Below are 15,895 nucleotides of genomic sequence, written 5' to 3'. Positions count from 1 at the left end.
GAGGACACAGGAATCTCAGCCCATGGGTTATTTTGTTCTAAGTGAATTATTACCATCAATTGAGAAGACACCTGTGAGCAGTAAACAGCTCAGAGGCTGACAGCTCAGACCTACTCTCTGAACCAGCAGCTACCACAAAACTCAATTTAAAAGCAGTCACTCAGCCCAAATTAATTATATACAAGGCCAAGAGCAAAGAGCAGAATGATCTGCTGGGATCTTCTGAAGGCAACCTGGCTGAACTGAAAAGCAACACTGGTAAATTTTCCCCTGCCCTTGCCCTTTCCTTCTGACCACGCTGTAATTGCCAATGATGCAGTGCAATTAAACACCAAGCTCCTAATCAGTGTCATTGTAAAGGACTAAGGGAGAGGGAAAACATAAGCTTATAACACTTACCCATAAGTCTTACTCTCCCTGTGTAAAGTAATCCTATAAAACAAAATTCCAACCTTTTCAACACCATTTTCAAAAGACATCTATGAAGAACAAATGTGTCCTCAGAAATGCCAATGGAAAAAGCATGATAATTGATTCCCTCAGAGTTTTGTGATACTCTGCCATTAAACAAGATATTGTTCAAATGTGTGGTCCTAAACAAGATATTGTTCAAATGTGCACAAAGCCAACACCACAGGGAAATTCCCCACTCAGCAAATGTCCTAAGACACGAGACTTATTTTCACACTGTTTTTCAGACGCAACATTTAAAAATAATTTTGTCAAATCTCACATATGCCGTAGAGATATCAGACCCTTATGCACTGAGTCAGCTGCCTATTGCAAACATGACTCACAATGTGGAGTGAACCCCTGCTCTCTTACAAAATTCACAAAGAGGAAGAAAAGGAGGTAGAGCTCCCACCACCATAATGCACAACCTGTTTGCTCTGTGCCTGTCAGGTAGGCTGGGAAGTCACTGGAAAAAGTTCTGTGTTCACCTCTTACACAGCCCTGTGCAAATTGTAGGCACACATCTAAAACTATCTCATTATTGGCACTAATTTACCGACAGCAGATAGTTCACTGCTGATGTCAAATCTCAGGCCACCACTTGGCCTGGGGGAAAATACTCAGAGAGAGACCTGAGTATCATATATACATTACACCTGAGTATCACTCTCCAACCTGAGAAAGCAGCTGCAACAGATGCAAAAGAGAGGTACTTCTGGTTATCCATAATTGTCTTGTTTTGTTATGTTTTCCTGTGCTAATTGCTCTTTTGCTCGGCAGATTATCTTTACTTTCCCCTCATTCAATTCAGTTTCATTGTGTATTTATGTCTCCCTTTTCAGTACCACATTTCCTTCCAACTATCTTGCATCTTCATAATCAATTCTTCTTCTCCCTTTCCTCTTCTCTCTCCTATAGTCTAACTGGAACTGGTCTGATATTTGCTGACCTCAATGTTGTGGATTTTAACTTAAACTCCTACCAATATCACTCACCCCTGGCTACTATAAGAGAACTACAAGAGAACATAAACCCATCTCCATATGTTTCTGCACTGGCAATAACAGCTGTTTTCTAGGCATTACCAAAATAAACAGTATTAGCAACAAACAGATCTGCCTGATTCAAATCCTCCAATGTATGGTTACACCATAGAGTTGCTTAAATGACACATGCAAAAGAGCATGTACAATTTCATAACTTTTACTGATTTAAAACCTCACACATTTTAAAATGCTATTGAGGGAAAATGCCTTTGAGGAAAAATCCCACAAACACATTCTGTGGCTAAATATTGCAGTTAAAAGTAAACCAGGCTTAAAATAAAAAGTTGGCATTTTAAGGGCCTGCAAATAGGATTAGATCTACCAAGGCTGTATAAACATTAATAAGTAGAGCTCCATTCAGAGCTAATGTATCAGTGAGTCACATGAGGACCAGCATGAACTCTTTTTAATTTCCAACTCCAGAAGGTCTGGAGGTTGAAAGAGGTAAAACAACTCAGCAGAAAGGTTCACTAGGACATAGATTAGAATCTTACACTGTCAAACATCTGTTTCTGTTGGCTGCAGCTCTGTCTGATTGCTGCTGAGCTTGAGTGCTCGCCCACCTTACATCTTTAGCACTCTGAAGATATAAAAAACGGAATTCTTTATTCAAGCTGGTTCTCAACATGGCACATCCTAAGCAGCAGGTTTCTGGGCTTGGATATTTCTCCCTCCCAACCTACTCCCAACCCCCACCAGTGCTGAAAAATGACATGACAATAGTGAATTAAATGAAAGTCATGTCCAGCTGTTGCTTGTTGCTGTGTTTTAGAACGAGATGCTATTCCTTGCTAGTATGTAGTCCAGGCAAATGTTTTCTACAATTCCCCACTGATACTCTCTGGAACATTATCCTGCCATGTCCTACGTGTATGAGGAGCCCTTGCTTCTCTGTGTGAGCCACTGGCACCACAGGTCACTGAGTGCTGGGAAGAAACCCATTCCTGGTGGAGAGCTTTGTCTTTCCTGTCTTGCTGAAGGACATTGCAGCGTGGATGCATTTGAGATACATCTCTTGCCCCTCAGCACAACAAAAACAAACAGAGATAAAAAACGAACAAAAAAAGTTTCTTTTGTATCTTGGGTTTGTTTGTTTGGGACTTTGGCTTTACTCACAACAACCAGTGAGAAAACTCTGCAGTAAATATCAAAATCCCATTGGTGGTTTCAGTAAGGAGTCATCCTTAGGAAAAAAGAGCAAAAGTTTACAAGTTAAAAATTTATTGGAAGTTTGGAAAAGGAAAGGCTAAGTGTAGCCTGAAATGTGATGTGAAAAATGTGAAAAATGACGAAGGGATGGTAGCAATACACCATCAAATCCCTTGCCAAAGTAAATGAAAAAGTCACCCAGGCAGAGAACATCTGGATATGTGCAACCTCAATTTAGTCAAAATCCTAATGTAAACAAGTCCACTGATAGCAGAAGGGTAGTTAAACATTCCACTGCCTTTGGATAATAGAAACCATCTTCCCTTCCTAAAAAAATAACAAACCTTTCAATTATCAAACTCTAAGGAAGAAACTGACAGCTATTGGAAGGATTCCATTAAAATTTGGGGTTGTTTTTTTGCTTTGCAAACATCTCTGCAAACAATTTTTTGTTTGAACAGAAATGACAAGAGCTCTCAAATTACTTAATACTTGTAAATAATGGTAATATATGGTACACTGATTATATGTAATATAAACACAGTGTATTTTGATCTGGTTTATTAGACTGATGCAAGGCTACACATTCTGCTAACTATAATGATATTATTAGATTCACTGATATATATATTGAAATAAAAACTGAAAGAAAATGTATTTTCAGCTCTGTGACATGGAGTTTCTATAACATATGCATACCCTCTTCAAGAATCGTAGGGAAAAAATGGTAGTAGTCACTCTGGGAATGGTAACAGTGCAGCAAGGGAATTCAGTCTCTAACAGATTTTATATAAAGGCTGTGCAGGATCAGTGCATACGTATCTTGTTACACCAACCTAATTATATATTGCAATAGTCATTCAGTCAACCTCTCTGTCAACTTATTGCATTAATATATTATCACTGATAATAAAGTTTTGACAGTAATCTGAAACATCTGCAACAAGTACCATCAAAGCCATTGAATACAGAATAGCATTAACAAAATACTTTTTTCCAGGGCTAACAACTTAATATAGTTCTGGGGTAAATGTCACATCAGAAATAATCGTAATCATATATGAATAACCTTTCATGCCTTTTGCTAGAATACATCTAAAATGGAATAATATATATATTTCAGCAGAATCCAAGCAATTTTTATGTAGCAAAGCTGAAGCTGATACAGCAGGTCAAAATCAAAGGCTGAAGAACACTAACAAAGTTAGGAAGCACTGAGGAGTTACAAGAAGAAAAGAATTCCACTAAGTTCCATTGTAAATGATTACAATTAAAAGGAAAATATCCTCCATGTGTGCACCAGCAAATCCTAATGGCAACTAATTAAATAATAAATTCTAAAAATTCTAAAATTCTGTTCTCCTGTAGCTAACAAAGCTAAAAAGCTCATTTTTAAAAATAGGTCAAGTCTCTCATCTCCATGCAACAGTGACAGAAGTATTAAACTGGCTGATTTAAAAGGAAAAGGATTATCAAAACTCTTAGTCACACACAGTTATGCAGAAAAAATCACCTCAAATGAAATTCAACAGAACCATATTATGCTGAAAACACAAGTAAATCTGATAAACAACACAAACAATGTGAGAACAGGCTATGAAGTTTCTAAAAAAAAAATAAATCAAAGGGGAACTGGATATTTAAAAAATTAAAACATGCAAAAGTGAAAAGCTTGCTCACAAACAACTGTCTAGTTTACATGAAGTAAAAAATGCTATATGGTGCATGTGAAGTTCATTGATAACTTCATTTTAAGATGTACCTCATCCCAACTGAGAGATCAGCTGAGCTCAGATCTTATGTACTGCAGCAGGTAAAATAAATATGAACTAGCTTCTGGATTAGGGCTGGAGATGGAATTTCAAAATACGGAACCCCTGAAACAATTTGCACAGTAAAAATCACATTCCAGTGCCATTTAATAATGAAGGAATCTGGAAGAGATTAAGACTTTTCTTGAACACACCATGCCCAAATATATGGTCAACATTTTCATAAGTGCAAAGATAGAGGGATTTAACTTTCAAGATAGTCACTAAGACAGTCTCAAAATTAATAATTTTGAAGGTGTTGTTCTATTGCTTTGCAGTTAGTTTACACCCAGCCACGACATTCTGTGAAGTGTATCACTTACACATGAGGATGTTAACAGTGCTGCATTACACATGAATGATAGCATGCCATTAATCTAACACTTTGTGCTTAGATCCCTTTTTATTCTCTTATTCGCAAATGTTGGGATGCTTAAATATTCTCATCCTAACAAACAGATACCCAGAAAAAGAACTCAAAATGTATATTTCAATCCTTCATACTCCTGCTACATTTTGGCAAGGAATGACTCATCACCTTCCATATATTGTGGCTGTACTGTGACTTTACTTCTATTGAAGAAAACAAAATACTTTCCAAAGTTATTTGATTGTTCATGATGATAAAAAACATTAAAAAAGGAACTACTTATTTCTGTTGGAATGTAAGTTTCTGAGTAGAAAACCTGAAACAGAAAACAGCAGCTCAGAAGTAACTCATTAGTAGATCTAATAATCTCCTTAAGCCAGGTTTTGAGAAATGTGCAGAATCCATGCTGTTTTCAAATATTACAGTTCAGATCTTTAAATTACACTGATGTGTGTATTCATCCTTAGTTTTGTGTTAATACAAAGATGTGATGGGGCTGTTAAACGGTGCATCCTGCCCTAATTCAGCCAGCCAACAAGGACTTTCACTTCCCAGCTTCACCCAAACTAAATGCTCCCAGCTTATAGACTGAACACTTCAGAAGTGGAACTTCAGTTGTCACCAGTGGACGCTCCTCCCCGCTCTCCCCAAAACTTTTCAGGAAAAAAAAAAAAACCAACAAAAACGAAGGTACCATCGGAGCTCATTGACAACTTTATGATAGTCTCCACTAGTTGCAGTATTCCACTTCAGAAATAATATTTCTGCAAAGTATTTATACTGTGTTAAATTTAAACTCCTTGAGCCATGCTGAAGGTAATCACAGGTACATCTGTTTCTGTCATCTTTAAATTCATAGCCTAATTCAATTGCAAATAATTAGCTATTTATCACCATGAAGTTACAAAGTCAGAAAGGGTCAATATGATTCTAACCATTTAACAAAAGACAGAGGCCTTAGAAGGAGGAAAGGGGAGAAAAACAAAATAAACCCTAGTGATGAATCACACAGTAAATCAAATACAATCAGTTCTGCTTGCCCATCATACCCCTGGACAACCCAATTCCTTTGGGTTACAGAATTTAGACTTACAGAATTTATTGCCATACATATAATTTAAGTCCATCTTTCACTTTTACAGCCTGAAGAGGAGAATTATTTAGTCAAAATAACATGAGTACACAGTTCTTGTAATACTGTTGTGACCTCTGTTTCTAACACCTACACTGAAGCATTACTATAAGTCACAAAGTTTTTTCACTTGCAAGGACATCTTAATTATCCCACCCATGACATGAATGTTTTTGGAAGATAAAGTCTGTAATTAACTTGTTGCCAAACAGTATGTTTACTGTCCCTGAAGGTCAGTTCTAGTATAAAGGCGTAAGGACACTTAGCGTTGGGAGAGGTGCATTGTAACTGCCATCAAACATTAACCAAGTGGTCATCCATTATCTACAGTAGCAGCAATGCAGAGTAGGAAAATATTCTAAGCACCATAAAATGACTGTGCTAAAATAATTCTCTACTGCAACTCATAAGGCTTGCAACACAGAAGTATGACTAGAGATATGGTGCCTGACCCATGGTAACCAGACTTGTTAGAAATTCCACTTAATCTCAGTAGTCAGTCAGTAGTGGGAGAATTTCCTCAAGACAGTCAAACAAGACTGCTCCTGTACTATGGAAATCTGTCCTTGCTGATTGTCCTTGTTGGGAGAATTTAAGTTTTGAAAATGTTTCTAAAGATTATACCAAAACAACTGTAAGAGCTCCTTGCCTTGTTTAGTTCTGAATTTAAATTAGAAATTTGTATACCCCAGTTTGAGTAAGAAATCCGTGATCTGTAAAGGGCAGGGTGAGGATGTACGAGTACAGGTGTAACAAGGGGTTCCATCAGCCCTGCACAAAGCCATGAAGGGCAGCTTAGCACTCCTGGAACAATTCCTATACCAAAGTAGCCCCTTGTTCCAGGGAAATGCAAAAGTAACTGTCTTTGATTAAAATTCTCCTATAATACCTCAATTTGTTGCGTACATGAGGTAGGAGAGGTACAAACAGGAAAAAAAAAAGGACAAACAATGGAATAAAATTAGGGAAAATTATATTAAAGAAATATATGTAAAGCACTTCTATGCTATTGTGCCCAGTCTCTGACTCACATAATCATCATTATTCTGTATTTTAACAGGAAACCTAACAGACACTTGGCCCTTCCTTTGCTTTACGTTCTGCTTACAGTCAGAGACAGATGGAAGGAATGGAAGGCAAAGAAAAGCAGCTAAGAAAATCACAGAGGAACAAAATAATTTTTCGCCAACCAGACCCACTCTTCCATCCCACGCTCACAGCATGCTCTCCTTCATGTAGAGGAATAGGTAACAACTGAGAACTTGTGTTTTCCTCAGAGTATTGGACAATATGGGAACAACTTGTGAAGAAATGGCATATGGAAGAACCTAAACATGGCAAACAGGCAAGAGTGAAAAAAGTAAACAGGAAAAAGAAATTTGGATGAGAAAGTAGGATGGATGAAAATGTTGTCTATTCAGATAAAGGAAGGAAGGATTCAGCTACAGAAGGGAAAATATTATGAATTTAAATAGGGAAAGAAACACGAAATCTGGCATGCCAGAATCAATGAACGTAAGACCTGGAGGAGGAAGGGGAGTCTGGAGACATTCACATCCAGGTGTGACCATTAACACTGCACTGAACTAGTAAACAAAAAAGTTCTTTAGGCATATAGCAGACCATTAAAGAAGATACTTTGAATTTGTACCTTTGACACAAAACTAGTTGATTCAAGTCTGTGTTGTTTGAAAAGCTCCTGTATGTCAGCACTTAGATACTGGAATAGCTTGCTGTGTTGGAACATGGACTACTTGCGGATTTTCCGTTGAGAATAGATTGGATTTCAAATTCCCCCACTTAGTTACCAGAGGCCTTTCCATCAGCTGGAAACACTTTTCAATCCATCTTGCCAACTTTTGACCTATGCTAGTTACTTTTGGAAGGTGAAACCCATCAGGATCAGGCATGGATAAGCAATTCTCCACTGAGAGCATGTCAAATAGACATGCAGCCTCCCCTGAGCCAGAATGCAGCAAATGTGCATTTCTCAGGAAGGGACACTTAGAGCTGTTCATATGGAAGCAAATAACAAGAACTTATGTCAGTCTGCACTTCTCTTGTAGCTCAGTGTAGGCATCACACATGCTATTTATTTTCTGAAACAATACTGGAGAGTGCTGCTTATGTGCTGCCTATAGACCATCTAATTAAAGAGCATAGCATATTAAAGCACTTGAAAAAAAAGTAGTTTGTTTCTGCAGCACAAAAAGAAGAGTCAGACTGCTAGGCAAAATAACTGACATACTGTTACACTGTATACATTTGCCTGAATATGATGGTATAACAAGCTGTTATATAGTAAGAGAAGGCTTCAGCTAATCTCAGCCCAGGAACTTTCCATCTTCGTCCTTCACTACTGCAAGTGTCATGCAGCTGCAAGTTGAGTTTTGACTCAGCTTCCACCTTGTATATGAAATGGAAACTCTGTCTCTATGGACGGTTGGAAGCTCATGGCACCTGATGCCAAAACAGTATTATCCCACAATACTTCACATGGAAGTATACCCAAGTCCTTCCTCATGTTCCTCCCATCTTAACCCTTCAACATCCATCCATAATTTTTTACTTTTTTTTTTAAACAAGTCACCACATGTCCAGCCCTGATGTCTCTTTAATTTCCCAGATGATTTCCTAACTTACTTGTTGCTTGAAGGAAGGAAAGCCTCCTGCAGGCTGGTTGCACCCAGCGGAGAATGCAGATGCCTTGTTGCAGCAGGAGGGAGAAAATCAGAGCTGTAGTCATTATCCCCTTCACCACCATCCCTCTCCATCCTCTGTGTAAACTTTCTGACAGCATTCCCCTCTTATCTTCTTCAACAGTGTCAAGCAAAATGAAAAGGTTAGACTTGAAGGCTTGTATGTGGCCTTTAGATTAGACAACCCATTAAAAAACAACAACAATAACAAAAAACCTCAACAACAACAACAAAAAAAAACCTACACACAGCAAAATATTTTTAAAATCACAGAAACACAAAGGTTCAAGGACTAAATTTGCTACCTTAGCTGAATTACACACGCTTTAATACTCCTCCACAAAGAAATACTTAGTATCACACTTCCCAAAGTGACTAGGGAAGCCAACCACAGGACCAAAATTTTGCTCCAGTATCCAACAATACATTGAAGATGCAAATCTCCACGCTTTGGAGCACCATGCTCCTTACGTTGCTCTTCATACAAAAAGGGATGCTAAAAATGGAAGATGTAAGTTCTCAGCTTCAGTCTGGTCAGGGCTTTCCCTTGTAGTTTCTGTATTTAGCATCACCCTGTTCAATTGTCCTTTCCTCTTTTCCACACCCACATTTCCTTTCCTTGTTCTGATGAAGGCTATTCGGACAATTACACAGTAAGAAATGCAGACAGTACTGTGAAACCCTCTAAAACGCTTAGGTCACAGGCTACCACTCAACTTCTCTCAGAGCAAGAGCCATAGGTAAAGTTTCCCATGGAAAAAAAAAAAAAGGAATATTACTAAATATTCAGGCTCCAGTGCTATGTGCCAGAACATGTCCACTGGATGATTAATTGCCCTACACATGGATCAGCAGTGGTTTGTTATCCCAGGCTTAAGCCAGCTGAATGGAGTAACTTTTAGAGTAGTTCATAAGCCTTTGCACATCACCTTTTAGGCTTTCAGTCTTTTACAGACAATTCGGAGGTTTGGGGTAAAAATATGGGCCTTAGTTTTGCACCAACACCATAGATGCTCAAAACAACTTCTTATGTAACATTCATCTGTTTGTCTAGAAAATAAATGTCAGTACTGTCAGCAAAGGGAAAAGTTTATGATTAAACTCCAGCTATATCATCTCTCATAATATTTGCTTGAAGACATCAAAGATTCAGCACTTGATTTCTCATCCACCACTTTGAAACAGTATTGCAGAGAAGCCATACAAAAGAGCACTTAGGTAGAAACACATACCTGTACAGTCAATGTTGCTATGTAAAAATCATTTTGCATTTAGTATAGTTTTAGGGTAGAAAAGTAATTCAACAAAATATCACACAGGATGATGGGACTAAGCACAGAAATCAATTTTGTTTAAACACAGGTAGACATCAAGCCATTGATGTGCAACAGCCCAATGGAAAGCCAAAGTGCACTTCTCTGTTGTCCTAATGGACTGCTTTAAACATGAAAGAAAATCATGCATTTCTTCAGCATGAAATCTCCCCTCGAAGAGGAACAAAGAAACCACCCAGTTTTCCAGCATGTACTGAGTAATTAAGCAACTCCAATCATGACCCTCCCCTGACAAACACCACCCCAATCAGTCCTACCCATCTATGAAGATCACTGAGGGAAACCCAACCTGAAAGTCATTGTGGGATGCCTGATCCACATTATATTCATATTCAATTGGTCAAGCCATAGCACAGATAAAAATAAGAAACCTGTTAGGGCATAGTGCAGAGACCACATTCCTGTCTCATGAGTGATGCTCTCAAATGAAAAAATAGCTGTTACACTGTTGCAGTCTAAGTTAAGAACACCAATAATAAAATACTATACCTTTGAGTATTTTGAACATGGAATTAAGTTATTTATTCTAAGTATCACATAACAATATAAGCAACAGGCACAGACACTTTACTTTTTTCATGTACAGATGAGTTTTGCATGTAGATAGCTTGTGTCTTGCCATGTCATGACAGCAGAACGACAGCAGATACTTATCCACTCAGCCTTAATTAATTTACTCCCAAATGAATACTGCATTTAGAAGGAAATGTAATTTTATCCTGGAAAACCACTTCGCACAAACAGGACAAACTGTTGCCTCATCTGATTTGTATCTATTTTCTAATCACACAGAGACTTACTATAAAAGAATTCAAAATTATTCTAAAAATACGCAGCTGCTATTGCACATAAACATTCCATCTTCCTCTCAGGACAAAATCTTTCTGAGGGAAATAGCAGACTTGCTTAAGGCTTGTTTTTCTTACATCTCATGTGGACATGCCTAAAACACTCATATCACTTTTCCATCAAACTTTACATCACCTATGTGGAAATATCTACAAGTTCAACAATGTTCTGCTGCTTGTGCTCTGCTATTTTGGTTTTTTAATTATGTTACTTCACATGGCAGAATGAAGTTTGACATTAGTATTGAATCTCATAAATCATCACTTTAAGAAAAGTGCATTCCCTTGAGGAGAGGTAATACAGGTCATATGGGAGTCCCTGTTTTAGCTTCAAACCTTGTTAAACAACCTTAACTGTTTTCAGAAAGTCAGTGGTAGGATTGTGCCTTCTGAGGCACATAAGAAGCAAGTTATATGTTAGCACTTTTGTAATTTTTTCTATTTGTGGTGGAAGTTTTTTTTAAAATAATATTAGGAATCAAAAATAAAAAATGAAATTAAATGCAAATTCAACATTAATTCAACAATGCTGGTTCTGGAATAAAGGCATGACAACACAGTGTCTCAGATGAACAGTCAATACAGTGCTAGAGATATAGAGACCCTAACATTTCCTTCTCCTTTTTAATTTTTCTTCATCCTTTCAAAACATTTTACTAAGGAAATGGCTGGTGATACAATACAAAAACCAGTGTACCACACAGAAACATGAAAAAACAGTTTTACAACGATACTCAGTGATTCAAGATGGAAGATGCTTACACAGGCTTTACAAATAACAAAGCTAATAAGGTTGCAATAAATTCCACCAGAACTATTTTCTTAGAACGCTAACTGTTGCTTTTGTAAGGATGAAATCGTGATCCCATAGTATCACTCTCTAAAGGGAACCAACCAATCTGGACTGTTTATTTACTAATGAAAGTTAAGTTTTACGTTGGGGCAGCAGAAATTTTGCACTTGCATAGCACAGATTCCACAGGAATGTGAGCTTATGCTTTGAATCCAACAGGGATGCACACAGACAGGGATTGATATCAAACACTGATAGCAGCAGACATACTGGGTTCATTTGCAAAGGCTCAGACATTTCTGTTCCTTCTTAAGAGAGCTGCAAAAATGAGACTGTGGAAGTGTGCCTTTCTTTAAAAGGAGGAGGTGGCAGTGCACCATTGTTTAGGGAAATCTGTCCAACTCTTTCTGTTGTTCTTGCCAATTCTTTCAGTTTGTGCATTAAGGATGTGCCAACGAGCTCCTCTCCCAAGGTGCCCCAGATCAGCTGAGGAGTGGCAACAGCAGTGGATGCTCAGCTTCATCAGTGGATGAATTAACACTCTGCACTCCCTTTTCCATGTCTATTGATAAAGTGAAGACTTGGCTACTGCCAACCACTCTACTTTTGCCTCAATGCACTATGAAAAGGATTTCTGCACGCTAAAAATCTGCACAGCAAAATGCAGACCTCTGTGTTTCTCCAAAGGCTGTCTCTGGAAGGCACAGTGCATTAGTACCTGTGACCTCACCCAGATCACCTGGGTTTAAGGCACAGAACCACTCAGAAGGGGGTGGGGAAAAAAGCAAATTGATGCCACTACTTTTTGGCTGAAAATGAGAAATCTAGGATCCTATTGCTATAAGCAAGTGGCACGTGAATCCTTCTCTGCACTGTTGTAGGAGACTCTCTCCAAAAGAACCAGCATGCATGTGCTGACCTAGGGGTAATGAAACCACTTCTTGAATGCTGGCCTGTGTCACAGGTTTTAAGTAGCCTGTGAGGTCCCAAGCTGGCCTTACCTCACCTGGGTGCATATAATACACACTAAATTAATTTTCTCAGAGAGAGAGAAGAGAGAATCAATATTTACCCCAGGATCAAAATGCTTTTCATTTCAAGAACTCAGCTGTCTAGAAAAACGAAGAACAATCATTTTGTTCCCATGACAAACAAAAGCTTCCTCGCCAGCAGACACTGGATATTGACAACACCTGTGAGCATCATAGCATGCATAGTAATAAGATGGCATTTTGCTGCAGTGGATTTCTGTCTTGTAGACTTCTGGGTTTGGATCTAAGCAGAAATATTAAAGAATCGAAATATAGTATTTTCCATTAAATAGTAACATTAAAAAAATTACAATCAACAAACACTTCCACATTCCCCACATAAGCTTTATTTAACGTATCCTAATTGAAATACTGAGGCTGTAAATAATGACTAGTAAATCACCCAGTGATTCAAAATGCAAGGAACACGAAGTTTAGGGTTTTTTTGAAACTATTATTTTACTGCAATTAAGTTGGTAGTGGACCAAGCTACCACCAAAAATGTCACACCAAATTAACTTCCTTTTTATTAACCATGGCAGGCAAAATAATTTTAAAAAGTGAAGGTGCCTTGGTAATGAGACTTAACTCAAGGAAACTAATTTACAATGACATGGGTTCCTCAGTTCTGTATTACCTCACGTACTTAATAAAACACGCTTGAAGGGTCAAATTCTTATGTCATCTAAAAATTATTTTGATCACTCTCTATCTGAACTGTATGAATTTTATTTCTAATAGAAGATCCAGTTTTCATCCTGTCATATCAACGTGGCTTTTAGTGGCTTGGTTGTGTATCAAAAGATGTCATGAGCCATGCTTGTGATCACCTGCTGCACTACATTGTCCTCAGCAGTAACTCTGTCACAGGCCTAATAAAACCAGCTCCTGTTAGCCACCCACTGACTGCAGCAGTATCAACAGTTCTGGACCTCCAGTTTACAAAATGGAATTTTGTTGGCATTTAATCAGTCAAAAACATTCAAGCAAACACCAGCTCTCCATAGTTCTTGGCTTTTTTTATATATTTTAAACACCTGTGTTTAAAAAATAGTGTTTCCTCAAAGCTACCGATCACATCTATTTCTTTCCAACGCTCTTTAACCAAACCAAAGCAAATCCTGAATGTTGCATTTCACCATCATGCAGAGTGTTTCTATCTGTTGGACTCTGCAGTTATTTCTGATTGCTATTTATCTCATTTTTCAGAAAAACACTACCTGCAAGAGTGGTCAGTGAAAATAAACAGCACCAGTGATGCAAAAACCGTCTCTTCAGCAAGGACAAGAACAAGTGTAGGCTCACGGTACCCAGCAGGTACAAGGTACCACCCAGTCCTGAGGATGATAATCTGATTTTACAATACTGAACATCCCAAAATAGATATTAATACAGACTGAGAAGGCAGTAAAAACAAGATTAAAATACAATCAGAAGAGCTATTTTAGTTTAGTTTAGTTTTTGGGGTTTTTTTAATTTTATTTTATACACGGTTTTATGGAGGCTCAGGAACTCACTGAGCTGAAAATTGGTGGGAATTAAGAGAACACTGTGGAGAGGCATAATCTGTGTTTGCTCTGTTCCTGCTCTTCCCTTTGCACTATTTTATGGTCATTAAGGGACTTGTTGCTTTTTTTTCTTTTTTCTTTTCACACCATTCTAGAAACACAGCAATAGCAGGCTTCACGCATGGAGAAGATGGCGTAAGCTCCTAGTACATTTCCCAGTCCCCAAACTCATTTAATATAAAATCCTCCAGCTGAGGACATAACAGATATTAAACTGATAAAAACATATGCTGCACTTGATCTTTGCCAAAAGGTCAAGAGGCAAACACGAATCAGCAGACTCGATGGTTTTTTGGTCTGACTCAGTGCGCACGCTGAGACTGAATCATCCCAAGATTTTAACACCACGGTAACAACAATTATGCAGCTTTATCACTCAGATTTATTTCAAAAAGCTGCAGACAGACTACAGACCCCAAATAACTCGCTCCAGGATCTCAATGAGCTCATGATTTTACACACACAGGAACTGTTTCAGGACAGGAACTCTGGAAAGTTAATGATGCCATGTCTAGCCTCCCAAAATATTTCAGTCTCGATCTGATTATTTATTCTATGGTAAATTAAATAAAAAGAGAAAACACCTAGCCCTTTCCTCTGCCTGCCAAGCTTCTGTGGCTTCGATACTCCCAGCCCCAAGTATTTAAGGAATCTTCTGTTTTCTGAATCATAAAGAGTTTTTTTAGAAACACATCTCCCCTACAGAAACTATTTCACAAAATTCTAAAAAGTTGAGAGAATTTTAATAAATAACTTATTAAAAACAGAATTACTGCAGTGCATTTTGTTAATCCTTGCTGGACTCATTAGGGCATCTTACACAGTAATTCAAAGACTAAATACCAGCCTTGCTAAAGCACAATTATTCGGTATCAAACTCCACCATAAATTAGCAGAGAAACTGTCCACACATGAAGAGCACTAAGTCAATACTGCTCCAGCATCAAAAAATCATTCCTGTGCACGGAAACAAAAAAATGTCTTCTGAAGTTAATGAGCAATAACAAAAGTTAATGAGCAATAACTAAAAAGATTTTAGTAACTTGGAAAAAGACAACTATTTCTTTAAAATTATTTTCAAGAACACTTTGTAAACAAACTTGGAAACCTTTTTATTACCAATAATATTTTCAACCACTGACCATAATCACCAATTGTTTGAAAGAATACAACAGCAGCTCACAAGGTGAAAGGAAAGGTATTGTCACAGCAATACAAATCTAATATCCTGATATTGGTGCTCCAAGTTGCACAAGACAATCAGCCAGTTATAATGTAATTGTTTAACTTTCAATACGGAGTTTTACAGAGTGAATCAGAATCAGCAAATCCACAGGATTTTAAGGAGTTAAAATATTTTAATAGCATAGCTTTGTTATTTTGTTTCATCACCTTTCCCTAAGGCTCTGAACAACATTTAAGCATGTGCTTAATTTGCTATTGAAGTCAACAGAACGAACAGTGAATACTGAAGTTCAGCATGTGCTTAATGAGATTTACTGAGTCAGAATGCGTAAAACCCAATGTGAGCAGAATCAAAGCCCTGAGGTATTAGCCAAGTCCACCCTGAATTTTCCTAAAGATACAGGGCCTCCAAAAGGTGAATGAAAATTTTATATTATTATGACATGTCTACTGCACACCCGTATGTCTGAAATATT

The 15,895-nt window shown here is 37.8% G+C and overlaps 1 protein-coding gene and 1 non-coding gene across 5 annotated transcripts in view; both read right to left on the bottom strand.

Annotated features, from left to right (window-relative positions):
- Positions 1-15,895, bottom strand: part of MACROD2 (mono-ADP ribosylhydrolase 2) — an 842,730-nt gene that overhangs the window by 445,726 nt on the left and 381,109 nt on the right. The window lies entirely within an intron of this gene.
- LOC121357141 lies at positions 14,311-14,500 on the bottom strand. The gene has a single exon (XR_005955690.1). It is a non-coding gene; the product is annotated as a U2 spliceosomal RNA (small nuclear RNA).

The sequence above is a fragment of the Pyrgilauda ruficollis genome, unplaced genomic scaffold (assembly GCF_017590135.1).
Source record: "Pyrgilauda ruficollis isolate IOZ18807 unplaced genomic scaffold, ASM1759013v1 scaffold31, whole genome shotgun sequence".
NCBI lineage: Eukaryota > Metazoa > Chordata > Aves > Passeriformes > Passeridae > Pyrgilauda > Pyrgilauda ruficollis.
The sequence above is the reverse complement of the archived record's forward strand: the minus strand, read 5'-3'. Positions and strand labels throughout refer to the sequence as shown.